The 20,352-nt window shown below is 44.1% G+C and overlaps 2 long non-coding RNA genes across 4 annotated transcripts; one reads left to right on the top strand and one right to left on the bottom strand.

Moving 5' to 3' along the window:
• Positions 1–1,865: 1,865 nt before the first annotated feature.
• LOC135370329 (uncharacterized) lies at positions 1,866–4,227 on the top strand. 2 transcript variants are annotated; one of them, XR_010415301.1, is made up of 3 exons: positions 1,866–2,026; positions 2,123–2,900; positions 3,496–4,227. It is a non-coding gene; the product is annotated as an uncharacterized LOC135370329 (long non-coding RNA). The 2 variants fall into 2 exon arrangements; XR_010415300.1 differs by having other exon boundaries at positions 2,983–4,227.
• Positions 4,228–5,821: 1,594 nt separating this feature from the next.
• LOC135370328 (uncharacterized) lies at positions 5,822–10,071 on the bottom strand. 2 transcript variants are annotated; one of them, XR_010415299.1, is made up of 4 exons: positions 8,869–10,071; positions 8,537–8,790; positions 8,237–8,338; positions 5,822–7,744 (listed from the first exon to the last, which is right to left on the bottom strand). It is a non-coding gene; the product is annotated as an uncharacterized LOC135370328 (long non-coding RNA). The 2 variants fall into 2 exon arrangements; XR_010415298.1 differs by having other exon boundaries at positions 8,537–10,068.
• Positions 10,072–20,352: the final 10,281 nt, after the last annotated feature.

Genomic DNA, 20,352 nt, shown 5'->3' with positions numbered 1-20,352 from the left:
TTTGGGCGCTGACGTATCCGGGCGAATGTCTCACGTGGCCCCTGACCGCTGGTCGGTGGGATTTTCGTCCGTTTACGTCTGTCGTCGCCACTGCTGGGTGGGTGCTGACCACTTCCGTGGCCCGTCCTGGATCAAATTTCGACCTTGGGTGACCTTCAGCCACGTGTCTCTGTGGCATGTGGTTCATCGCCGAGCTCCTTCTCCGTGCACGTGTGCTTGCCTACATGGACTACACAACCATGACGATTTACTGTGTGATTTCTGCATTACGCCTGTCAGATAAGTATGTGGTGAAGTGCTTTGTTTGTGATCGCTCGGTGAGAGAAGATGTGGACGGATAAGTTACATCCAGGCTTTCAATTACAATGTCATTGAATTGTAAGGGTTCTACTTGTAATCTAATCTAAAGATACTCATATTCGCCTGGCGCCGATAGCAAGTAGCGTATGGAGTATGGATTAGTGAACTTTGAGACAGGCATTGAATTCGGATCTGCTTCGTTCTCGGTCGACACTTTCGGCTCCAGGGGGGAGCTGACCAAGGACGGTCCTATCACCTTTCACACACCCTTAAATTATGTTGTGTGTGCGTACTTTATGTGAATTTTGCGCAGCGGCCTGAGACGGCCGCCACGCCCCCCTAAGATATTGTGCAATCCATGGAAGTGACGTCATTTTCTGTTCAGTATGAAAACAACATGATGCACATGTTGCTCCGTTGAAGAACGTCCACCAACCGATGTTAGTACATCTGGCCCGGATATGATTTGATGCGTTGTCTCGTAACACATCAGTAATGGATGCAACACACTAATATGCTTTTCCTACGCGCTGCAATACTAGGCGAATGAACGAGCTGCACGCTATTCGAAAAAAGAAAATAAAATCGTTATGCACCATTTTCCCTTTCCCAAGAGTTCCAAACGTCCAACGTTTTCGTTGGTCACTTTCGCGTGTCCACGAAGTTTGGTGGCGTTTCTCGTTCGGCATGTCAGCAGTCCGCGCTGAACGTACCCGGTGCAGGGCAGGATTTTCCTTCTCACATGGAAACAACTGAATAGCCCTCCAGTCTTCAAAAACCACAATCCCCAATATAACGCCGCGAGAGATTTTTCCAATATTCAGGTCTTATGGAGGGAACCCGTAACAAGCCCTCCAGTCATCTACTGTCTCTTGTCAAGCACTACCTTTCACGTACGATGCTGTGAGGTACACTCATGTGGTTCTTCACGCTTGACTGATAATTATGCTTCCCATTCACTATTTCTTCTGCGCGATGCATTGATGTCACAAAGTTTTGTCTGTGCATGCTGTTAGGTCTTTGGAGGGATATGTTACTGGGTGGCGGTGCTGAAAAAATAAGAAGGCTTAGCAGGTTGAAATGCTGTTCACGATAATGGTTGAAAAAAAGCTGGTAAACCAATCGGACAATCTCTTGGAAGTGGTTATAGTGGTTTATCCAGTGTCGTTAACACGATGGATGTGGGGGGTTGCGAGGTTGTTATTGCAGTTACGATTAACAGCTTTATGTATCGTTGCTGGCATGTGCCTAAAGCTGAAATGGCACTCCCCCCCCCCCCTCCCTGTAGGGATTGCACGAGGAGAAATGTTAGGGTGGTGTCGCCAAATGTTTGGGGGGTGTAGGGGGTCTGGATAAATCACTGAGTTGCTAACACACACCCTTGAGCTGGGTAGCCACTTTTGTCGTATCGTTCCTGTTCTGCGCTTCCGATACGAAACCGAAACGGATCCACCAAGTGAGTGAGCGTGCAAATGATCATCGGCATCGACAACAAGAATCCAATCCACCTCCATAATCCAATCCAATCTCTAATCCATATCCATATCCTCTCCGTAGTAGCGCGATTTGCGTGTGTGAAATTTTCACCAATTTTATGCACGAATTTCGGCGTATTTCATTGACGATTCCCAACGGGACGGGACGGGCGAGTTATTCCCAGCTCCCAGACGAGGTCCTGTGAGAGAGGCACCATTCTGCAGTCAACCACAGTTTCTGAATCTAAAACGTTGGTGCCGCCTTCTCGATGGGCATTTGACATTTCCACTGTTGCTACGACGAGTGCTTGTAGTGTCCTGATGTGGTTTTATCTCGTGCATTGTAGACGGAGAAGGAACGAACAGCCTAAACCGCCAGGAGCAGTAAGAAATCCCATCGATGATAGGCAACAAGGAGAGTAGTTATTGTGAATATTTCAACTCTAGCACGTGTCAATCCTCAGTGATTGTTGCCTTCATATATTACTGGCGTTACGCGTGCATGGGAATATTTTGCGGATGATTGCCTTAAATAGCTGAAGCCCAAACAAAGCACTATGCAACTGCCAAAATCTGATGAAGGTTGGCCTTTAGATAATGTGAAAGCTTCTTCGTTAACGCAAGTTTGCCTTTCCTGAACTAACGAAATAAAGGCTAATAGTACTTCACAAAATAAGGTCGGGCGTACCAGGTACCAGTAGCGTAGTCAGAAAATTATTGTCGAAGGGGAGACTACAGGACTTTGCAAAGTTACGGTTTTGTGGGGGGTTATCCCCACCAGCTTGGCTACTGCGTCCGCGATATTCGTGGACAATACCTTTGACTATTCTTAAGTTCTCAGTGGTTTAAACATGGCCACGTCAAGGAATATTGAATGTGTTTTTATCGCTTGTCATACATGGATCAGTTTCTTTGTCTTCTTTGCGATTGCATTTGACGGAGTTACTGGAGAGAAATGTTAGCATGTGCAAGTTTCAGCAGACAGCTCTGATATGCATCTCATGAAGTCCCCCTCTCCTTTTTTCCCCCCTCCCTTTTATACAGGCATAATGGAATGAACCATGATTGAACTGGCAAGTTGCTCAAGGTTGGGCTGGTTGTTTACGGCTCTCAAGTACCTTACTGGTGGGTCTATTTTTCCCATACCTGCTCATATACATACACAGTGGCTGGCATATTTTATACCAGCCTTGTTTTATTTTCACAGCGGATGTTGTTGATCAGTGTAGTTGGTGACTAGGGTTCCAGGTTGCCGGGTGAGGGTGAGTCCGCTCCAGTGACTGTTTGATGGGACTTGTGTCCTTTTGTGCTAAGGTATCTTGTGTTGCAGACTACTAGCCCGCATATGTGGAACTGAGAAATTAAAAAAAATCACTTGTTAACATGCCTGTGCTGTGTGCACAAGCTTTACAAAGATCTGCAGTGCACCACCAGACTTCAGTGGACAATGATTGATGGATCCTTGCCACCTCCTTAAGGGGAAAATCACACACTAGTGTAACTGAAGTAAATATGTCTAAACCAAGTACGTTATACTGCAAACAAAAACTGAGATTGAGGCATGATAGGTGGATAAACCCTTCAGGGGGAAACTGAGATATAAAGGGAACTGTCTTCGCAACACTTGGGAAGTGCCAAACCGTTTACCCTCGAATGCAGAAAGGAACGGAATTATCTTGACCGAAGATACAATCATCCATGCATGCTTGTTGTCTTGCAGGAAAAATGAACTTCGCTCTGCGCTGTTTAGCAATGGGCTCCAAATTTTAACATATGGGAAAGAACAGCTGCATCAGTGGGAACGGAGGCTAGAGTGCTTACAAGGCTGCATCCAATAGAACAGAATATAGCCTTCACCTAGTTAGTTCCGTAATGCTTAAGACCTTGGGTTATGCTGTCTTAACTAGGGTATTATTCGTAGTTTGTCATTCGAACTGGCAGCTTGGAGAGCAAACTACCCCAAATTATCCCTCGGTCAAATACTGGTCCAACACTGGACCAGTCTTCGACCAATGTTGACAATATCCAGCAAATATTTTGCCAAGATGTTGTGCATTTTTGGGTTGGAATCATCTCCTGCGTATACATTTCAGAGCTGTCACTTGTTCTACTAACGTCAGATGATAAGTTGGTTGCAATGCACTTATAAAAGACACAAAAGTTCTGAATTCTCAGAACGTAATAGATTCTGATGAACACCTTCTTGAATATGGGTAAAAGTAAATCCGAAAACCCTGAATCCTACTGATGGCTCGTTGCACTCTAGGTGTAGATTGAACCGAATATAAGTGCCACTGTGGCTTCGGTTCTCCTATTGGTGTGTAAACAAATTGCATAATACAGCTTCTGGCTTTCTACGACTCTGGCATCACCGCCACATGCAACTATGTTGGAGATGGGCTTTGGCTTATTTGCCAGAGTAATTGTGTCTTTGAATAAAATTTTTTAATCTTTCCATTCAACAGTGCCTCACTATTGCATACTGCAAGATTTGTGTGGGCCTGCATCGTGACCTACGATGACGAGATGTTCAGAGGGAACTCATCTTATCGGCGGGGGTGCATAGTTGCTCCATTCCACGCTGCACCGCATCGAGTTTGAGCACATGCGAGGATGCTATCACCAGCCATCGCTTAAAGGCGACTTAGAATCGCATCTTAAAGGAGCAGTGAAATGCCACTCTGTAAATTTTCCATTTTTAGCTGCGGCACGTTGTGCAACAAATAACATGAGCTCGTGCGAAGGAATGGCAAGCGCAAGAGAGGCCTTCGACAACACCACCTAGAAGCAAAGCCTGAATGCATTGTCACTAATCACTGTCGTAATTGTCGCTAATCACAACTGTACTGCCGACGAGGAGAAACAGAAGAAGATTAATTTTCAGTGACCAATGAGAGCTTACGGCCGCTTTGTCTTGGAGGTGCTTGTAATTTGGATTGCGCAATGTACTGCACAGCACTGTTGTGCGTGGTGTCGCCTAGTAGAATGCATGATGAACGAGTTTTGAGCCATTTTAAGTGTTATTTTCCGGGCCTTTTAAGTCACGGGGGTTCGGCGTGAAGCTGATCCCTCAGAGGCCTGGCAAATGGTAGCTGTGCCAGCTAGAAGGACGGTACAGATCTTCGCCATCATTTCGACGGAGTTTATTTGAACGTTGGATTTTCTTTTCTCTGATCATCTTTGAACAGATCGTTCTTGTAACCTTTTTGTTCCACTTGTGGCAGAAATCTTCTCCAAATGCAACGTGTTGTGTTGTGGAGGCATAGAAGAGTTCCACACAGTTGGCAGCATTGTTCAGAGACCCTTTTAAGCTAAGTGTGATGCATGATCAGAGCCCATCTGCTGAATGCTCTCTCTCGTGCTGAAGAATTTATCACTTACAAAAACACATAGTGAGATAGTCAACTACACACATGTAAAAGAAAACAAAAGAAAGGCAAACAAACAATACCACTTGCATGTTTCTCACTGGCCTTTGAAACCCTTGAATACCCTGCAATTTGAAGACTTCATTTTTGAGGTCTGGAAAATCCTGAAATTTTGCACATTCCTCGAAAAACCATGGTTTTGCATCTTTTTCCAGTTCTCGTGGAGCTGTTGGTGTAAATTCCACTTATCCGGTGCCAGAAATATAATTTCGAAACCCCAGGTGTTAGCACTCATTGCAATGGGAGTCAGCAGTGCAAACCAGAAGTACAAGAAATGAATGGCTCCCCTGCATTGTATTCATCAGTCTTCCTTTCTGATCTTTGAGAATGGATCACAATTTTCAGTCCCCCACATATTTTCTCGTGTAATAGCTGTAGCTTATATTTGTGCAAAATGTTGAAAAAAAAACAAAAAAAACACAGTCAGACTGTTTTTTGCAAGACCATGCAAAACGACGGCTGAGCCTTGGTTCTTGAAAGACCCTCGAAGACAGATTTTCGTGCTAGTGTTGTACCTGCACAGGGGCATACTCTCTGCATATCTTTGCAATGCTGTGACTAAGGTGGTATCCACACCTTTTCTTGTTTATTTCTCAGATTTGAAAAAGAAACGTGGGGAGAAAGCATTGAATCTTTATTATTTTCATTGCACAAAGTTTATGCAAGATATTTCAAACTGGTACATGGTGGTATTTGCACACATTCATAAATTCTAGAGCAAACAAGTTCTGGCCACTGCTAAGTGTGACGCGGAATTAGTTGTCCTGCCATTCTCAACGACACTTTTACTGCCTACTGCAACAGTAGCAAGCCACTTCATCCACAAAAGCAGCCACTTGTGGTAGGTTTTTGGCTCAAATTTCTCTGTGGTGTTTGGCTGACTGAAGCAGGTGGCACAAGGAATCTCTCACTCCTGACTTGATATCTCTTACGACAAAGGCACCAGAAGGGAATCATGGAGGTTTCCTTTAGACTGCATTGGTTAGCTTCTGTTGACCAATTATAGGGCAGAGTTGTGGCATACACAGGAACACTAGCTGTCTGAAACTATAGCAACAGGGTCGCAATACCCATAGGGCTACTGAGGAAGACAAAATTTAGAAAAATGCAACAATCAAGGCCATTGAGCCATGTTTATTGAATATGGTTGCGGAGCATTCTTTTACGTCCTAGTTCAAGTACAGAGAAAGGTTTCCTGATAAAGAAACACCGTTCACAACTTTTAATTTTTGGTTATTTGTATAGCATACACAATAGCATCAGAACACAAAACAAGTCACCTCATTAGATACTGACAATGAACTATTTAATGTACACAAAGGAATGAATCGTAAAATATTTATATTATACAGAAAACAGGTCTCCACATAAGGTACAACCCATTGACAACTTAATTTTTCATTATTTATGTGGCAACAGAACATGAAAAACACTAGGTGGAGACATCTAACTAATGTACAGAAAGGAATCAATCATTATGTTACACACAAAAGTTTTCCAAATAAGGTAGGAGCCCTTGACAACTTTTAAGTTTTCATTATTTATATAGCACTAGAACATGAAAAGCACTATGTGAAGACACCTAATTAAAGCACTGACAATGAACTGTTTACTACACAGAAAGGAATCAAACATTATACATCATTTAATCATAACAATAGGCATCTGTAGATAACAACAACACTGAGGGGATATTTGGGAAATAATCAGCTGCCTTTTCAAACAACCAGGCGGATCCAACCTGATCATTTGAAAACCAAACTGTCGCCGACTTCACTGCAACACTAGTCCACCCAGCAAATGACATTCCACCATTGAAAGGGGGTTAGTAGTGTAAAGAGCCACTTCAGCATTTGCCGTACGTACACACATGCACACACACACACATATTTTCACGTGCACACCACCATGCGTAATAGCCTGAAGCTGTGCAGATGGGATTAAAAAAATTTACTCTCGCAGAGCAGTTCAATGTTTGTGCCCTGGTTTGAAATGCATGGCTTGTACACGTGAATGCACACACACATACATGCAAAACATTCGTGCAACATACAAAAATGGTTGAGCATCATTCGAACATAGGTGGGCTAAGCAGCAGTGAAGCAATGTGGGATAAAAGGGGAACACATATACAATCTTTGGAGCAGTATGCATTAGTGTGTAGGAAACTATGGGGAATAATCTTACAGCTATATTTCATGTCTACGACAACATGTAGCCTAGTGCGGGTAGGAGCTACTTTCGCAGCCATCTCAATGTCCACAGGGTTCAGCTGGTATGAAGCAATGTCCGACCACTCCAAGTCTCTGGTCAAAGTTCATTTCCATTACGCTCGTTACACGATAGAAAAGTAACGGTATGCTGTACATGAGGGGTTGAGAACAAGACTGCAGTGATGGCTGCATGATGCTTGTAGACTGAAGGTGCTTGAAGTACAGCGACAGTGTCTGTGGGTCCACGGGCTGCATCCACTTGAGGTTCATCCTTTGGATCTTGTACGGTTGACTTTGGTAGCTCCTGGTCCAGGAACTTGGTGACGACCTGCATTTGTAACATTTGAGAATAAGGTGTGGTCGCACAACAGAATAATTTGCATCCGGACCAATCAATCCTGAGGGTTCGAGCACATTCGAGGCAGAGAACAGACCACTCTCTTTGCCTATTGCCTGCTATTCACTGTCATGGTTTGGTGCCACAGTGTCAGTAACGTGAACATGCTCAGTGCTGCTCATAGTGCAATGATACCGCAGACATTTGTTATAACTCTCCGCTGCATGCAACTACGTAGGATTACATGACATCTGTTGAGAAAATTGTATGCTTGCTTAGGCTTCATTTCATAGTGGAAAACACAAGACTAGTAGCGGTGGTGTTACCAGAAATGGGAGAGGGGTTCAACCCCCCTCTCCCCTGAAATTACCTTTGGTAGTGCAATAGGGTGAAATCTTTCTCCCCCATGTAAAGTCCCCATAGGACCCCTCCTTAAATATTCTTTAGCTACACCACTGGGAAGTACTGCAAAACTTCACTCACTTCCTTTTATTTCCGTTGGCTGCATTCTCGTACAACATACTTCAACTTGTGCTGAGCAATCCAAACGAGCAGCTTCCAAGTTCCAAGCTCCTGGTGCAGAAACTGCGGAACAAATAGCATTTTGAAGTGTCACGAAAATGTCCTTAATAGTCACTTTATTGCAGACAGTAAATGTAGCACAAAAATCATATCAAAGCTACTTCCGGCTTGGCACCAAACTGGTAGAAACTACACTGATCATTCTGTCCCTTACACAACTTAAAAGATTGCCACACCGACAATGTCAGCTCTTGGCCTAACCTTTCTTGTAGCATTGGACCTATGCAAGCCATGGATTTGTGGACGCCTGTTTCTGCTGTTTTTGGGTTGGGGGGATGGTGTTGTAACGTCCTTGGGATGGGGCAGGAAGCTGGAAAAGTCCCTGGTGCTAGCCAGAACGACACCCACCTGAAACAAACAAAGGGCTAGACAGTAACTGCAAAACTTCAATACAACAACAAACTGAACGCTACAGGAACCCATCAGGAACAGCAAGTGGCACAGATAACTGGGTTCTGAAACATAAAGCAGAGCTATCAAGGCACCACATAGATAGAAAACTGATCCTTGTAACCAGACACAGGCATACTGACTGACAAAGCGTTCCTTCTGTGTTTTCATTCATATTCTGCCAGTTTTTAGTGACACAGTTCGTACTTATTCAGGGCTGCATCGTGGCATCTGTACAGATATACATTTCCGTAGCAGTTTGATAAGTCTTCATGGCTGCATCAGAGCCTGTATATATTCACATATTTTTGTGGCACCTAAGAAAAATGATAAACAATGAAATAACAGTAATAATGTAGCAGTCAAGTGATAAGACACTATAACAGTAAATACAAATGTGTGAAGACCTGTAAATCTGAGCAGAATGATTAATCAGTGCATAAAAGCTGGAAGACAAACAGATTATCTTTGGGATTAAGGAATGAAATGACACAAACAGTGGTAATTGCAGTAAAATAAACGAAGGTGGTGAAAACCTGGAAAATACAAGCAGAACGATTAATGTACCACATCGAACCAATAACGGAAATGCTGAAAAGGAAAGATGAATTAGGACAACACCAACAATATTGACTAGCGCCGACACCCTAACGTACGGCGGATAGACGAACCAATATATTATGTATACTGATGGACAACAATGGACAGAATTATTAATGCGCCACATCGAAACAATGCATAGACGCTGAAAGAAAAATTGATTATTGTGAGGGGCACAGTAAATCAGAAATAATGGCTGTAAAATAAGAAACGACATTATAAAGTGAAACGTAGATGGTGAAGTCCTGAAAAATACAAGCAGAACGATTAATGCACCACATCGAAACAATACCGAAATGCTGAAAAGGAAAAATTGATTAGGCAAACGGTAACATCCTGACAGTAACACGATTCGAACGCGCTCCCTAACAGACGAACTAATATATTTGTATACATTATGTATTGATGGACAATCAATACATAAGACGAGTAAATAGACACGGACTCAATAAGTGACACAGGCACACATACATGCACATTTTGTTTTGTCATCACAAAGACACTTCAGATTTTATTTCAATGAAACAATGTTCGCCCTGAAAGAGAACGTGCGCGAGCTAAGCCTAACACGTGCGGACGCAAGTCTAACGGTGAGCCACATCCGCTAACACACATGTGGAGAGGTGGCTCTACGCGGCGATCATCGAAGCAAGGTGACGGACGCATAGCAAAGTGCTATGACGACCCGTCGAGCTAGCGCCAGCGAACGGTTCCAGCGGCGGGTGGTCCATCCATCCAGCGATGACACGTCCGCGGCGAAAGTCCCACGACGGTATACGACTTACTGTTGCGTTTCCCACTGGCCAATTGACCAGAAGAGTGACCGCAGAGGTCATCGAAGGAGAGAATATAGGAGTGGAATCGTGTCGACAAATGTACTTTTACATTACGGAGACCTTGTAATTTGTGCTCATTTTTGCTATAGAATAAACTATTATTGAGCAATGAGCGATTCCTCTCGTGGTACCCTCTCCTTCCTTCGTCTCGCTTTTTCTACGAAGAGTCCCTCTCATTTAACATCTACAAACGCCGAAAAAGTGTGTTTCTCGCTCGGAGAAGCGAGGGACGACGAAATTTTACTCCCTTAGCAGACAACAACCTTTACTCCCTACGTACTCCCGAACAGAAGACACCCCAGGACCGCCACCGCCGCGGCTGTCATTATACAATCATAGAAGCTAACCGGTCGCTGTGATCCACCCGTCCACTTTGCCATCTACCTATAAAGAGTGTGTGTCCCTGCCCTAAACGGCTACCATAACGCCCATCCATGTGCATTGCACCTCAACGCTACCAAACCCAGTGGACGGGCCCGGTTTGACGGTGACGGTCCTTCCAGCCCAGATGCCCCCGGTAACAGCCTACGCGCCCCATACTTACCAAGACGGACGACGCGAAGGTGCCTCTGTGGGAGTACGACGCGGTGCCAGCTATCGTATGCTATATTAGGGACCGCAACATCATTATATAAACACTATATATGAACGCGTACATGACACTGGTAATTCCCAAAGACAGTGTATATTGTATATCCCCGCTATCCATCGAGCCGTGACCCTTCTTCGTCTTTGCAGACAAGCTAATGGTAACGCTAAAGCTGAACGTAACCTTATGCGACGGTCTCTCCATGAACTCCAACCCATGTTTGCCCAGAAAGCATGCAGCTGCTTTGCGATAAGCAACACGTAACTTCGCACTAGCTGAGCGAGACGTGACACCTGACCATGTGGGGAGCCTGGCACGTAAACGTTGACTCTAATTTTAGAAATTGGGAATATCAGCATACATATACTGTATATCAGCATGATGCATAAACACATGTTTACCTCTAATGAGAAAATTTGATACTCTCTTTTCTCTCCCGAGTACGTTTTCCGCTGGTATCGTTGCTTACAGTAATAGTTCCAGATTTCCGAAAAATGATGTCTGCAGTTCCGTGTAACGCCATTTATACGAGACGTATAGTCAAACGTCATGTGCCAGGCTCACATTTTCAGCACTGTGCCCCAGGTGCTCCTATTCTACAGTCCTATATGTCATTTAATGTCATTTTACTGACTGTAGAGCTAGACCTCACTAGCCTATCTGATATCTCTCAGTGGTGCTGTTCGAGGATCGATAGCAGATTGCTCTCTCCCTATTGAAGCAGGAAACAACGACAGGAGGGATCGTTAACGTGGACAGAGATAAGCAGAGAAGATGGAAGATAGGATAATCTGCTCTTACCGACCAAGCGACATACAATTATAAGCAACATCCATCCTGAACATGCATCGCGTAAGATTCTACCAGACGGAGCTACGATCTAAACATGGATCAAATACATCGAAATGGCGAATTCAAAGACTGATCCACCATTGCGATACAATCTAGCACACACAGCTAAACAAGGGATGGACGCAGAGGTACAAACACACTACAGAAACTGATATGGAAAGATTGTATTCCAGCATGGAAAGTACCAACCGAAGCCTATAGCACACAAATGGACAGACAACACCAAAGCTTTCGCCGCTTCGAAATACTGCGGTCATCGAATAAGGGAGACAGCGGGACTTCGAATTCCGTCTGCGGAGGGCCTCATACAGCACCACCGTGAGAATATCCTATAGCTGTAGCCGACACAATGTACTTCAAAAACACACTGCCACTCACTACCTACCTACCTATAAACATGCTGTACCTGATAGCTTGGCTAAACGCGATATCCTAGCTACTGCTCCTATAGCCTGGCCTATCACTACAACTGCTGTGGCATTAACTGTTAACTTCTAACGATATGGCTGCTAATACTGGAGTTTCTTCGTCATGTCTCTTCTTCTCCATCCACTGGCTGGACTGCTTCACGCAATCGCGTACCTGCCTTGTCATTAACTATTGCACACAGCAGTTGAACTAAGTTACATGTTAATCTACACCGGCGATGTACAGGAAGTGTCTTCGTCCCTGGTGGCTTGCAGTGGATGACTACAGTAGCGTAAGACTAACCTAATTCCCTTGCAGACTAGACCTAAGCTATGCTGTGGAGAGAACTACTCTAAACTATGTACAGACTACCCTCGATCTATGAACGGTTAATCGGTTTCTATAATAATAATAATAATAATAATCTGTTCGTAAGTCGGTGGATTCATGAATTGAGGCTTGGGTTCAGGAAGAGGAAGTCTCTTGTCCCAGAGGGCACTGTTCATCGTGACCTCGGAAATGAGAGGGTTCAGATATCGAGGGTTGACTGCTCTACATTCCAGAAAAGGTACGAGGAGTCGTTACTGTGCATGTCAGTTCATTCTTTACTCACTTTTTTATTGATTTGCAAGATACGAGGACCTTGAAATGAGAAATTGACGTCTGTCTCGTGATTGGTGATGTTAGCATTAAATTCCAATAGCATGGAACAAACTTTGTAGAACTGTCAGTTTTGTGTAAGATTATGGACCGTGTACCTCAAAAAAAGGAGGTTCACTTTCCATCAAGTCATTACCAAAAATAAACGAACAGTTCGTAATTACCGGGTAACAATTATTACCTCCCTAAATGCCAACTACCACAGACAGCAAAAAAAATAAAATAATGACTGAATTGCACAGTAAAGACGCGAAACACACAAGCTAGGAGGTCGCTGGAGCTAAAAGCTATGTAAGCACCTGGGGCACAGCGAGCGAATATCCCTGCTCGGAACACACTGTCCCAAGAAGGGGTCTTCGCCATCCATAACGCAGCAATCCTGACCAGTGAAGAACACAGAGCCCAGTATAGAAGTATCACGTAATCATTAAGGTCTAATAACGATAAAACGAATTTGTCAATTAAGTGGACCAGGCGCTCCGAACAATCTCGCACATGCCGAAGCTAACACCCAACCCGTATGCACACACGCAAAGTCCCAAATTCCCCCATGAGAGCCACGGCTTTCCCCCTTTCCCTCATAAACACTCCTACCTTAGCACAAATGAGACATGCTAGAAGCTGACATACACTCTATCATAGGTGCGAGAAGGCCAAAGACGCCCTGGTCGGACTCTGCATCTCCACTAATGCTACGGCTAAGAGTAAAAAAAGGGCATTTTACCCATCACATACCAGTCTTCTATGCGTTGCTCGAGGCGGCACAAAAACCACACACATCTTCACCTATCCTACATTACACTTGCATCACCGTGTCAACATTAAATCTATTGAAGTCTTCAGCAGGTTCAAAGGTCGTTGGTATAAACGCTATTCGCAGTGCGAGCAGCGTCAAACAAAACCTAAAAAAAAAATAAGCTGGGGAGTCGTGTGCCTAAAATCTAGGCACTGCCCTGGAAAAGAGAAGGAGAATATTGTTACACAATACATGTTAACATTTGCGAAGCAATGAACGCATATGGTGAGTGGCGCCAAAGCCCTCACCTCTTCCACACACACACACAAAATAATAATAATAATAATAATAAAGCTCAAAAATGGCCGGGCCACAAATTCAGTTACAAATTGGGGATAAATTTGCAATAAAAAAACGAAGGGAATGTAAAAAGAAATCAACATAAATAAGTGGGGGGAAAATGGCGGCGACAACTGTGGATGCCGACCGAGCACGTATTATAAAGCAGACGAACTCCAAATATATCCGTCCAATCATAGGTGCTCATTATCAGACCATCACGACCAATGAGGGAGGAGCCCGCGAAAAGGATTAAGTCACGCCATAAAACGACGCCATTACAGTGCAATCCCATTTCTTACCAAATTATCAAAATCAAAACCAACCAAATGCAATATTAACAACTACAAACAACGAATTCCACTAGAAATGAGGAAGAATGGCCATAGCGTTCAACCGAACAGATAAAGAGGTTATGTCTCAATGCTCATGAGGTGTCTGTCACCGTGCAGCAGGTGTCTGCAGTGGAACGCGTTTACGAAAAGTTAGCAGAAATTCGCAACTAATAGTACGTGAACAAGGGAACGACAGTGAGACTCGCAACGCATAACGAAATTAAAAGGCAATGAAAACCAACCAGATAAAATAATTCGTACCGTGGCCGCTGTCGGAACGCGAGCAACGATGTAACGTCTTGACGGCACAGCGACCAGAAGCAGACTGAGAGGGAAGTACCGGGATTTCTAGGGATTTTGACCCCAGCGCCACTTGCGGTTACGTATTTTTTATTTAAAAAACGAAAACCAGCAAGTTATTATTGCCCATACCATTAACATTCAACAACTAATGAACTAAGAGGACCAACGATAGTATTGCACCAGGGTTCCTTTTCGTATTTTCGAAGTCGTCTGCGTGAGATACGGGTGTGATTGACATGGTGGTCAAAAGCATAATAAAGAAAACAATATGGCCGAATTCAATTGTAGTGACATACTAAGATAGATATCAAGATTTCGCTCGTGACGAAGCTGAATGGTTCTCGAAAGCAGTTCCACTCGATGATCTGAATATCAAATGAAGTTGCAGTCACAGAACTTATCGGAAATAAAACGATGTAGTAATCGTACGACTTATTAAAAAAATCGCGTTTTGATAACCCTAACGCTATCATATACGGGTACCGCATGGTGTTTATTTCGCCGGTCCGCTTTAGTTTCAAAGGACAATGTCAAAAAGAGCTGTCCAGAGCAGTCCTGGAGTATCGAGCTAGTATTTCATGATATATTTTCCCAATGTGCGGTCAACTCTAGGATTCCTCATCCACGTTTTTGTTCGTAGCGTATTGAGTTTTTTTGGCGAAGCACAGACAGGTGTCAGTTTAATCTGCTGTCTATGTCTTCAATACATCTCAAATGTGTCCGAAAACGTGCCCGGAGCATTCATCAATAGTCTACCGTAGGCCATGTGGCTTTGGAGCTCCAGAACCAGTAAACGTGATTCACATGCGACTGTTGCGGTGTGTCTCACCTATGGGGCAAGAGACGCTACAAACAAGACGGTTCTATGGCTTATGTTGTAAGTCAGTGATCGAGTCATTTAACTAATTTCATAAAAGCTATTCGAAATATATTAACGAAACGAGGGTGTGACATGTAAATACACGTTTACCTTCTTCAGGTATGTGTTAGTGTGCACATAGACTTCCAAGCCTTCTCCATTGCTTTTGTTGTTGGACAGTGAGTTGAGTTATTTCATTAATTTCAAATAACCAAGTAAATGAAGACTCGACACGTGATCAAAATGTACATTTATTCGGTAATAGCACATTCTACTACATTTTACTTGCATCATAAGCTCACAATGAAATTACAAATTCGTTTATTAGAAGGACCCATTGCTAAAGGTCTGGGAGCCAGATGTAGGGACAACCAGGTCATGCAACTTCATAATGGTTGGATGTAGCACAAGGATGAAGACAATAATTGTTAAATTATTGTTGGTCCCTAAAATTAAATGAATGAAACACACACACACACATAGATTGTTCTTCCCTGTGCTGCATTCAACCACTATATGAATATGTACCAACTCCTCTTCTACAGCCCCCTTGTTCATGCAACCCTGCATCTCAAGAAAGTACCTCGTCAGTCCTGCGAAGGTAATTCAGCTAAGTTACTTAGCACAAGACAGACTTCGTCGGAAGCACATTAGGAGTGTTCGCAGTATGTTGAGAGCGAGTGATTTCAACAGAGTTATCACTGCGTCTAGCGCATTTGCAACCTCTTCGCTTGTTGGGTTTCCGAACGTCTACTCCTTCCTTCGATCTTGTATCTACTCGTGGTGCACCGATGAGACCAATCTTCCAGCTAGCCTTAATAACATCCAAGCACAAAATCGCGAACCTACCTCTCAACAGTATATATATCCACAGACGCAATACATTGTCGATCAGCTGTTCACCACAACGTCAGCCATCAGCACCTCGAAGGTTAGACACCAGCCAACTAGATCGTGACATGAATCACTGAAACAGCTCATGCAACACATAAACACGATGCACGTTGCACAGTTCAACAACAACAACATGCGAAGTAACACACACCAAGAGACACATGAGTCGCGTGCGATCCTAAAGTGGGTTCTTGAAACAAAGAGGCGACATGAACGAGGAATCTCGAAGATCCAACGGTTCTTTTGAACAGCGTTCCGCGATTTGCTTGTTTTGAATGGATAGCAGCATGCGCATGAACGCCTGCTTGACCTGCTGGTCTAACAGGCGAGATCACACGATCACACACGACGCCAGTTCTCCTGGGGAGTTCTTTGGGGACATATAGGGAAATACGAGAGTATTGGTTTAGCCAGGAATTTCGAAACTAACTGTCGAACTTTTGCACAGGATCTACAAAACCGAAACCGAAGAAGTTGCAGTGGTGTTTCAATGTGCTTTGAGTGATGACGGCCTGTACACATTTCGTGAGAAACTATACGTAAGCGTTTACTTGTTCGGGCGAAGTGTAGTTTCAGGTGTTAAAAAAGGATGTAGGAAGATACGTGCAGCAAACCATTACTATAAGTATACGTGATTTCCGCGTAAAAATGTAGGTTTTTAGAATTCCTCTTTGTAACGGACGTCTTTCTGTAACATTGAGGGGGCGGAAGGTTGTACACATACAGGATAAAAACAAAACTTGGCCGTCACTCTAAAAACAGATTTGGGGGGGGGGGGGGGATAATGGCAGGATCGGCTCGCGTTGTTGGCCACACAGGAGTTGGCGTCGTCACGAATGTAGCAAAGAAGAAAGACGGATAGAGGATGAAAAACAGAACAAACCGGCTAAAAACAGAACTTCACCACATAGCACGGTGAAGGCCAACCGCTGCACAGAATGATACCTTTATCACTCCCGATTTGTGGAAAGCGAGGGGCGTACGCCTTTTTTGGAACTGCATAAGTGTCCCAAAAAGGCGTACGTCTCCCGTTTTAAACCAATCAGCGGGATGATCATTGGCTAAGAGCGTGCTATGTGGTGATGTTCTGCATTTAGCCAGTTTTCGTCGTCACCACCACCTCTGTTGGTGGTGGTGGTGATAGGGCACCACCTCTGTTTTTAGAATGTATAGCACGCTGTGCGCCAATCATGGCCAAGAATGATAGGTCGCTGAAAACGGGGGGGCGTACGCTTTTTTTGTGACAATTATGACCAGCATAAGTGTCACAAAAAAGGCGTACGCCTCCCGTTTTCAACAAATCAGGGCATATAACAATATCATTCGAGATGACGGTTAGCTAGGAGCGTGCTATGCGGTGAAACTCATTTTTAAGAGTGTAGCACGCTGTGTACCAACCATTTCCACGAATGATGGGGTTATCGCTTCTGGTACAAAAAGTGAGGGGGTGTCAGTTTTTTTTTTTTTTTTTTTTTTTGCACTCATATATCTAAATTGCCATAAACAGTTGTACGCCCTCCTCTCTCCTCGAATCAGAAGCGATAACCCTATCATTCGTGGCAATGGTTGGCGCACAGCGTGCTCTGCGGTGAAGTTCTGCACCAAGTTCTGCAGAGTTTTTCTTCTTCTTCTTTTTTGTCAATGGACCGATGAAGAGTCTTATCCCTTAGCCTTAGCTCTTAGCTTTGTGGAGCATTGTTTCACATGAGCTGCGGCAAGTCTTGACGTACTGTATTTGTTGAAAGTTTGAAATGCACGGTGCAGATAAGAACGGTGTTCGACGCGTTTTTGTGTCTCGTGCCGGATATTGGGACTAATTATACTGACAATGTTGACGCGCTGTACAACATACGATACGTTAGCGAAGCGAAAAGAATGTCAGATATCCCTAAAAATAATGTTATTGTTAGCAGAAGGGACTCCTTCACTACGTAGGTGGATATCTATGGAACACGAAGGCACCTCTCTGTAATCTTTCTGAGCAACCGCAGCGATGGAAGCAGTGGCGGATTCAGGGGGAGGAGGGGGGAGCGATCTTACCCTTCCCCTCCCCCCCCCCAAAAAAAGAGAGAATTACGTTTTCCCATCTCCCTTCCTCTGCTTCGACACAAAACACCCAAGAGGGTCTGGGTCCGCCCCTGCATGGAAGGTGGGTGAAGCGAGAGCTCACAAATTGCTGCTCTCCCCGATGTTCCGTGCAGACGACATATCTTTAAACTATATTCAATAGAGCATCTTTATTGGCTGAGAGCTAGCCAATTACAGCTGCACAGCAGGAAGTACGTAAGGGGACCTCTCCAGTCACGGCCTCAGCTTTTTTTTACAGCTCCCGGCTCCGTCATTCCCGGCGACTTCTCTTCTATGGGAACTTATTTATGCTTAAAGCACTGTTAAAAAGCAAGTCACCTGGTGCCATTGATCCATAACCAAAACCAGAGACAAATGCATGTTTTCTTCTCTTTTTTTTTGTGTGTGTATGTGCGTGTGTATGTGTGCGCGCGCGTGTGTGTATGTGTGTCCTGCCACCGACTGTGATGTCAGAGGTTTTCCTGGGTTTTTCGAAGACTTTCCAGTCGAATGTCGGCGCCGTTCCACCATGAAGTCGTCCCAGGATACTAATCCCCTTGTCCCCCACTCCTTCCTGCTGTCCTCTCTCCATCTGTCCACGTCTGTACATCACTCATAGCCACAGTTGCTTCGCGGCGCTAACACAGAACAACAACAACAACAACAAAAAGCTGTAGCTATGAACGGCATAGATTTACGTATAATATCCTGATATTTTTGACATAATTGGTTTCACAAATTTTCGGGCTCAAAGTCGGAGGTTCTTTTCCAAATCCAATTATTCGGGGTTGAAACTGGGCACACTCTAGAAAAAAAAAAAAAAGAAAAAAAACGAGCTAACGGACAAACAACCAAGAGATGTCTACAGCCACGTCATCCCGTATATTACATCGTTCTCTCGCTCCTTATTCGCCGAAAACGAGAGGCGTACGCCTTTGTGACACTTATGCAGTTACGTTAATTGTCACAAAAAGGCGTACGCCCCACGCTTTCCACTAATCATAGGGGTGTGGTTTGGAATCCCGAGTCGTTTTTACAATTTCGGGACTTGTGTATGTGAATCCCTTAATCCCGAGACAGGATCGGGATTTTTTATTTATGTATTTTTATTTATTTATTATTTATCTATTTATTTAATTTTTGTTTTCATCTATCCCCGTGCCGATAGGACTGTATCCACTTGCGCATCCATCCTTTCACAAATTGCGGTACAGTGCGCGTTTCCTGTCATCCCCATGGAACATTCTTTTTACGGTTGCTCACCGTAGAAAAGTTTCGTCGCGTATTATAATGAGCATTCGCGCTGTGCCGGAATATCGACTTTGGGTTGGAATGCGTCTCTTATCTCGTGGTCCGCTGCGGAATATCTTGTGGCTGCGCCCCAGGATATTTCACCGTCCTCAGTAACATGCACGAGAAGACATGACGTTGAGCACTTGTACTTACGCGGCAGCTGAAATTAATTACGTTTTTCGCATCTTCCGCTCCAGTATTCTGGGGAATGTCGCTCGCGTGAACCCATGGAATGGTGCTTTTTTGCTCTTCTTCCCCGTTATTCGTCCACAGTAACTGTCGTGTTCTCGTATGGAGCTGTCGAGTAGCCATAAATAAAATAAATAGCGTAAATAAATAATAAATAAACGTATTCGCGAGGATCAAAAGAATGGAAAGAGAGATTCTGCAGCAGTTTGTGTAGCCTTATGGATAGGAAGACTCCTTCTGATTCCGTAGGAGTTTTAATCCTACACGCTCAGAAAAAAGGGTGGTGCAATTGCACCTTTTAGGAGGTAATGTCGCATATGTTGTGCCTAAAAGGTTGCGAAGTTCTACCTGCTACCTCACTTTTCCGTCACGAATGATAGGGTTGCCGCTTCTGATTCGGTGAGCGAGGGGAGCGTACGCCTTTTTGTAGGAATTTGGGTATATGATAATTGCCTTTGCCACCCTGTTACACCCTTTATCAGACGCTGTGTTGACCTAGGTGGTAACTATAGAAGTTACCACCTTTTTACGCCCTTTTTTTTTTAAAGAGTGTACTCAGGGGCGGATCCAAACTCTGAGTTTGGGGAAGGGGGGGGGGGCGGTTTCTTTTTTGAAGCGCGTAGTGGTGGAGGGGAGAGATGGAAATCCCACGTATAGTCTGACCTTT

The sequence above is a fragment of the Ornithodoros turicata genome, chromosome 10, assembly GCF_037126465.1.
Source record: "Ornithodoros turicata isolate Travis chromosome 10, ASM3712646v1, whole genome shotgun sequence".
NCBI classification, from domain to species: Eukaryota; Metazoa; Arthropoda; class Arachnida; order Ixodida; family Argasidae; genus Ornithodoros; species Ornithodoros turicata.
Note: the sequence above shows the minus strand (reverse complement) of the source record. Positions and strands in the feature narration are given on the sequence as shown.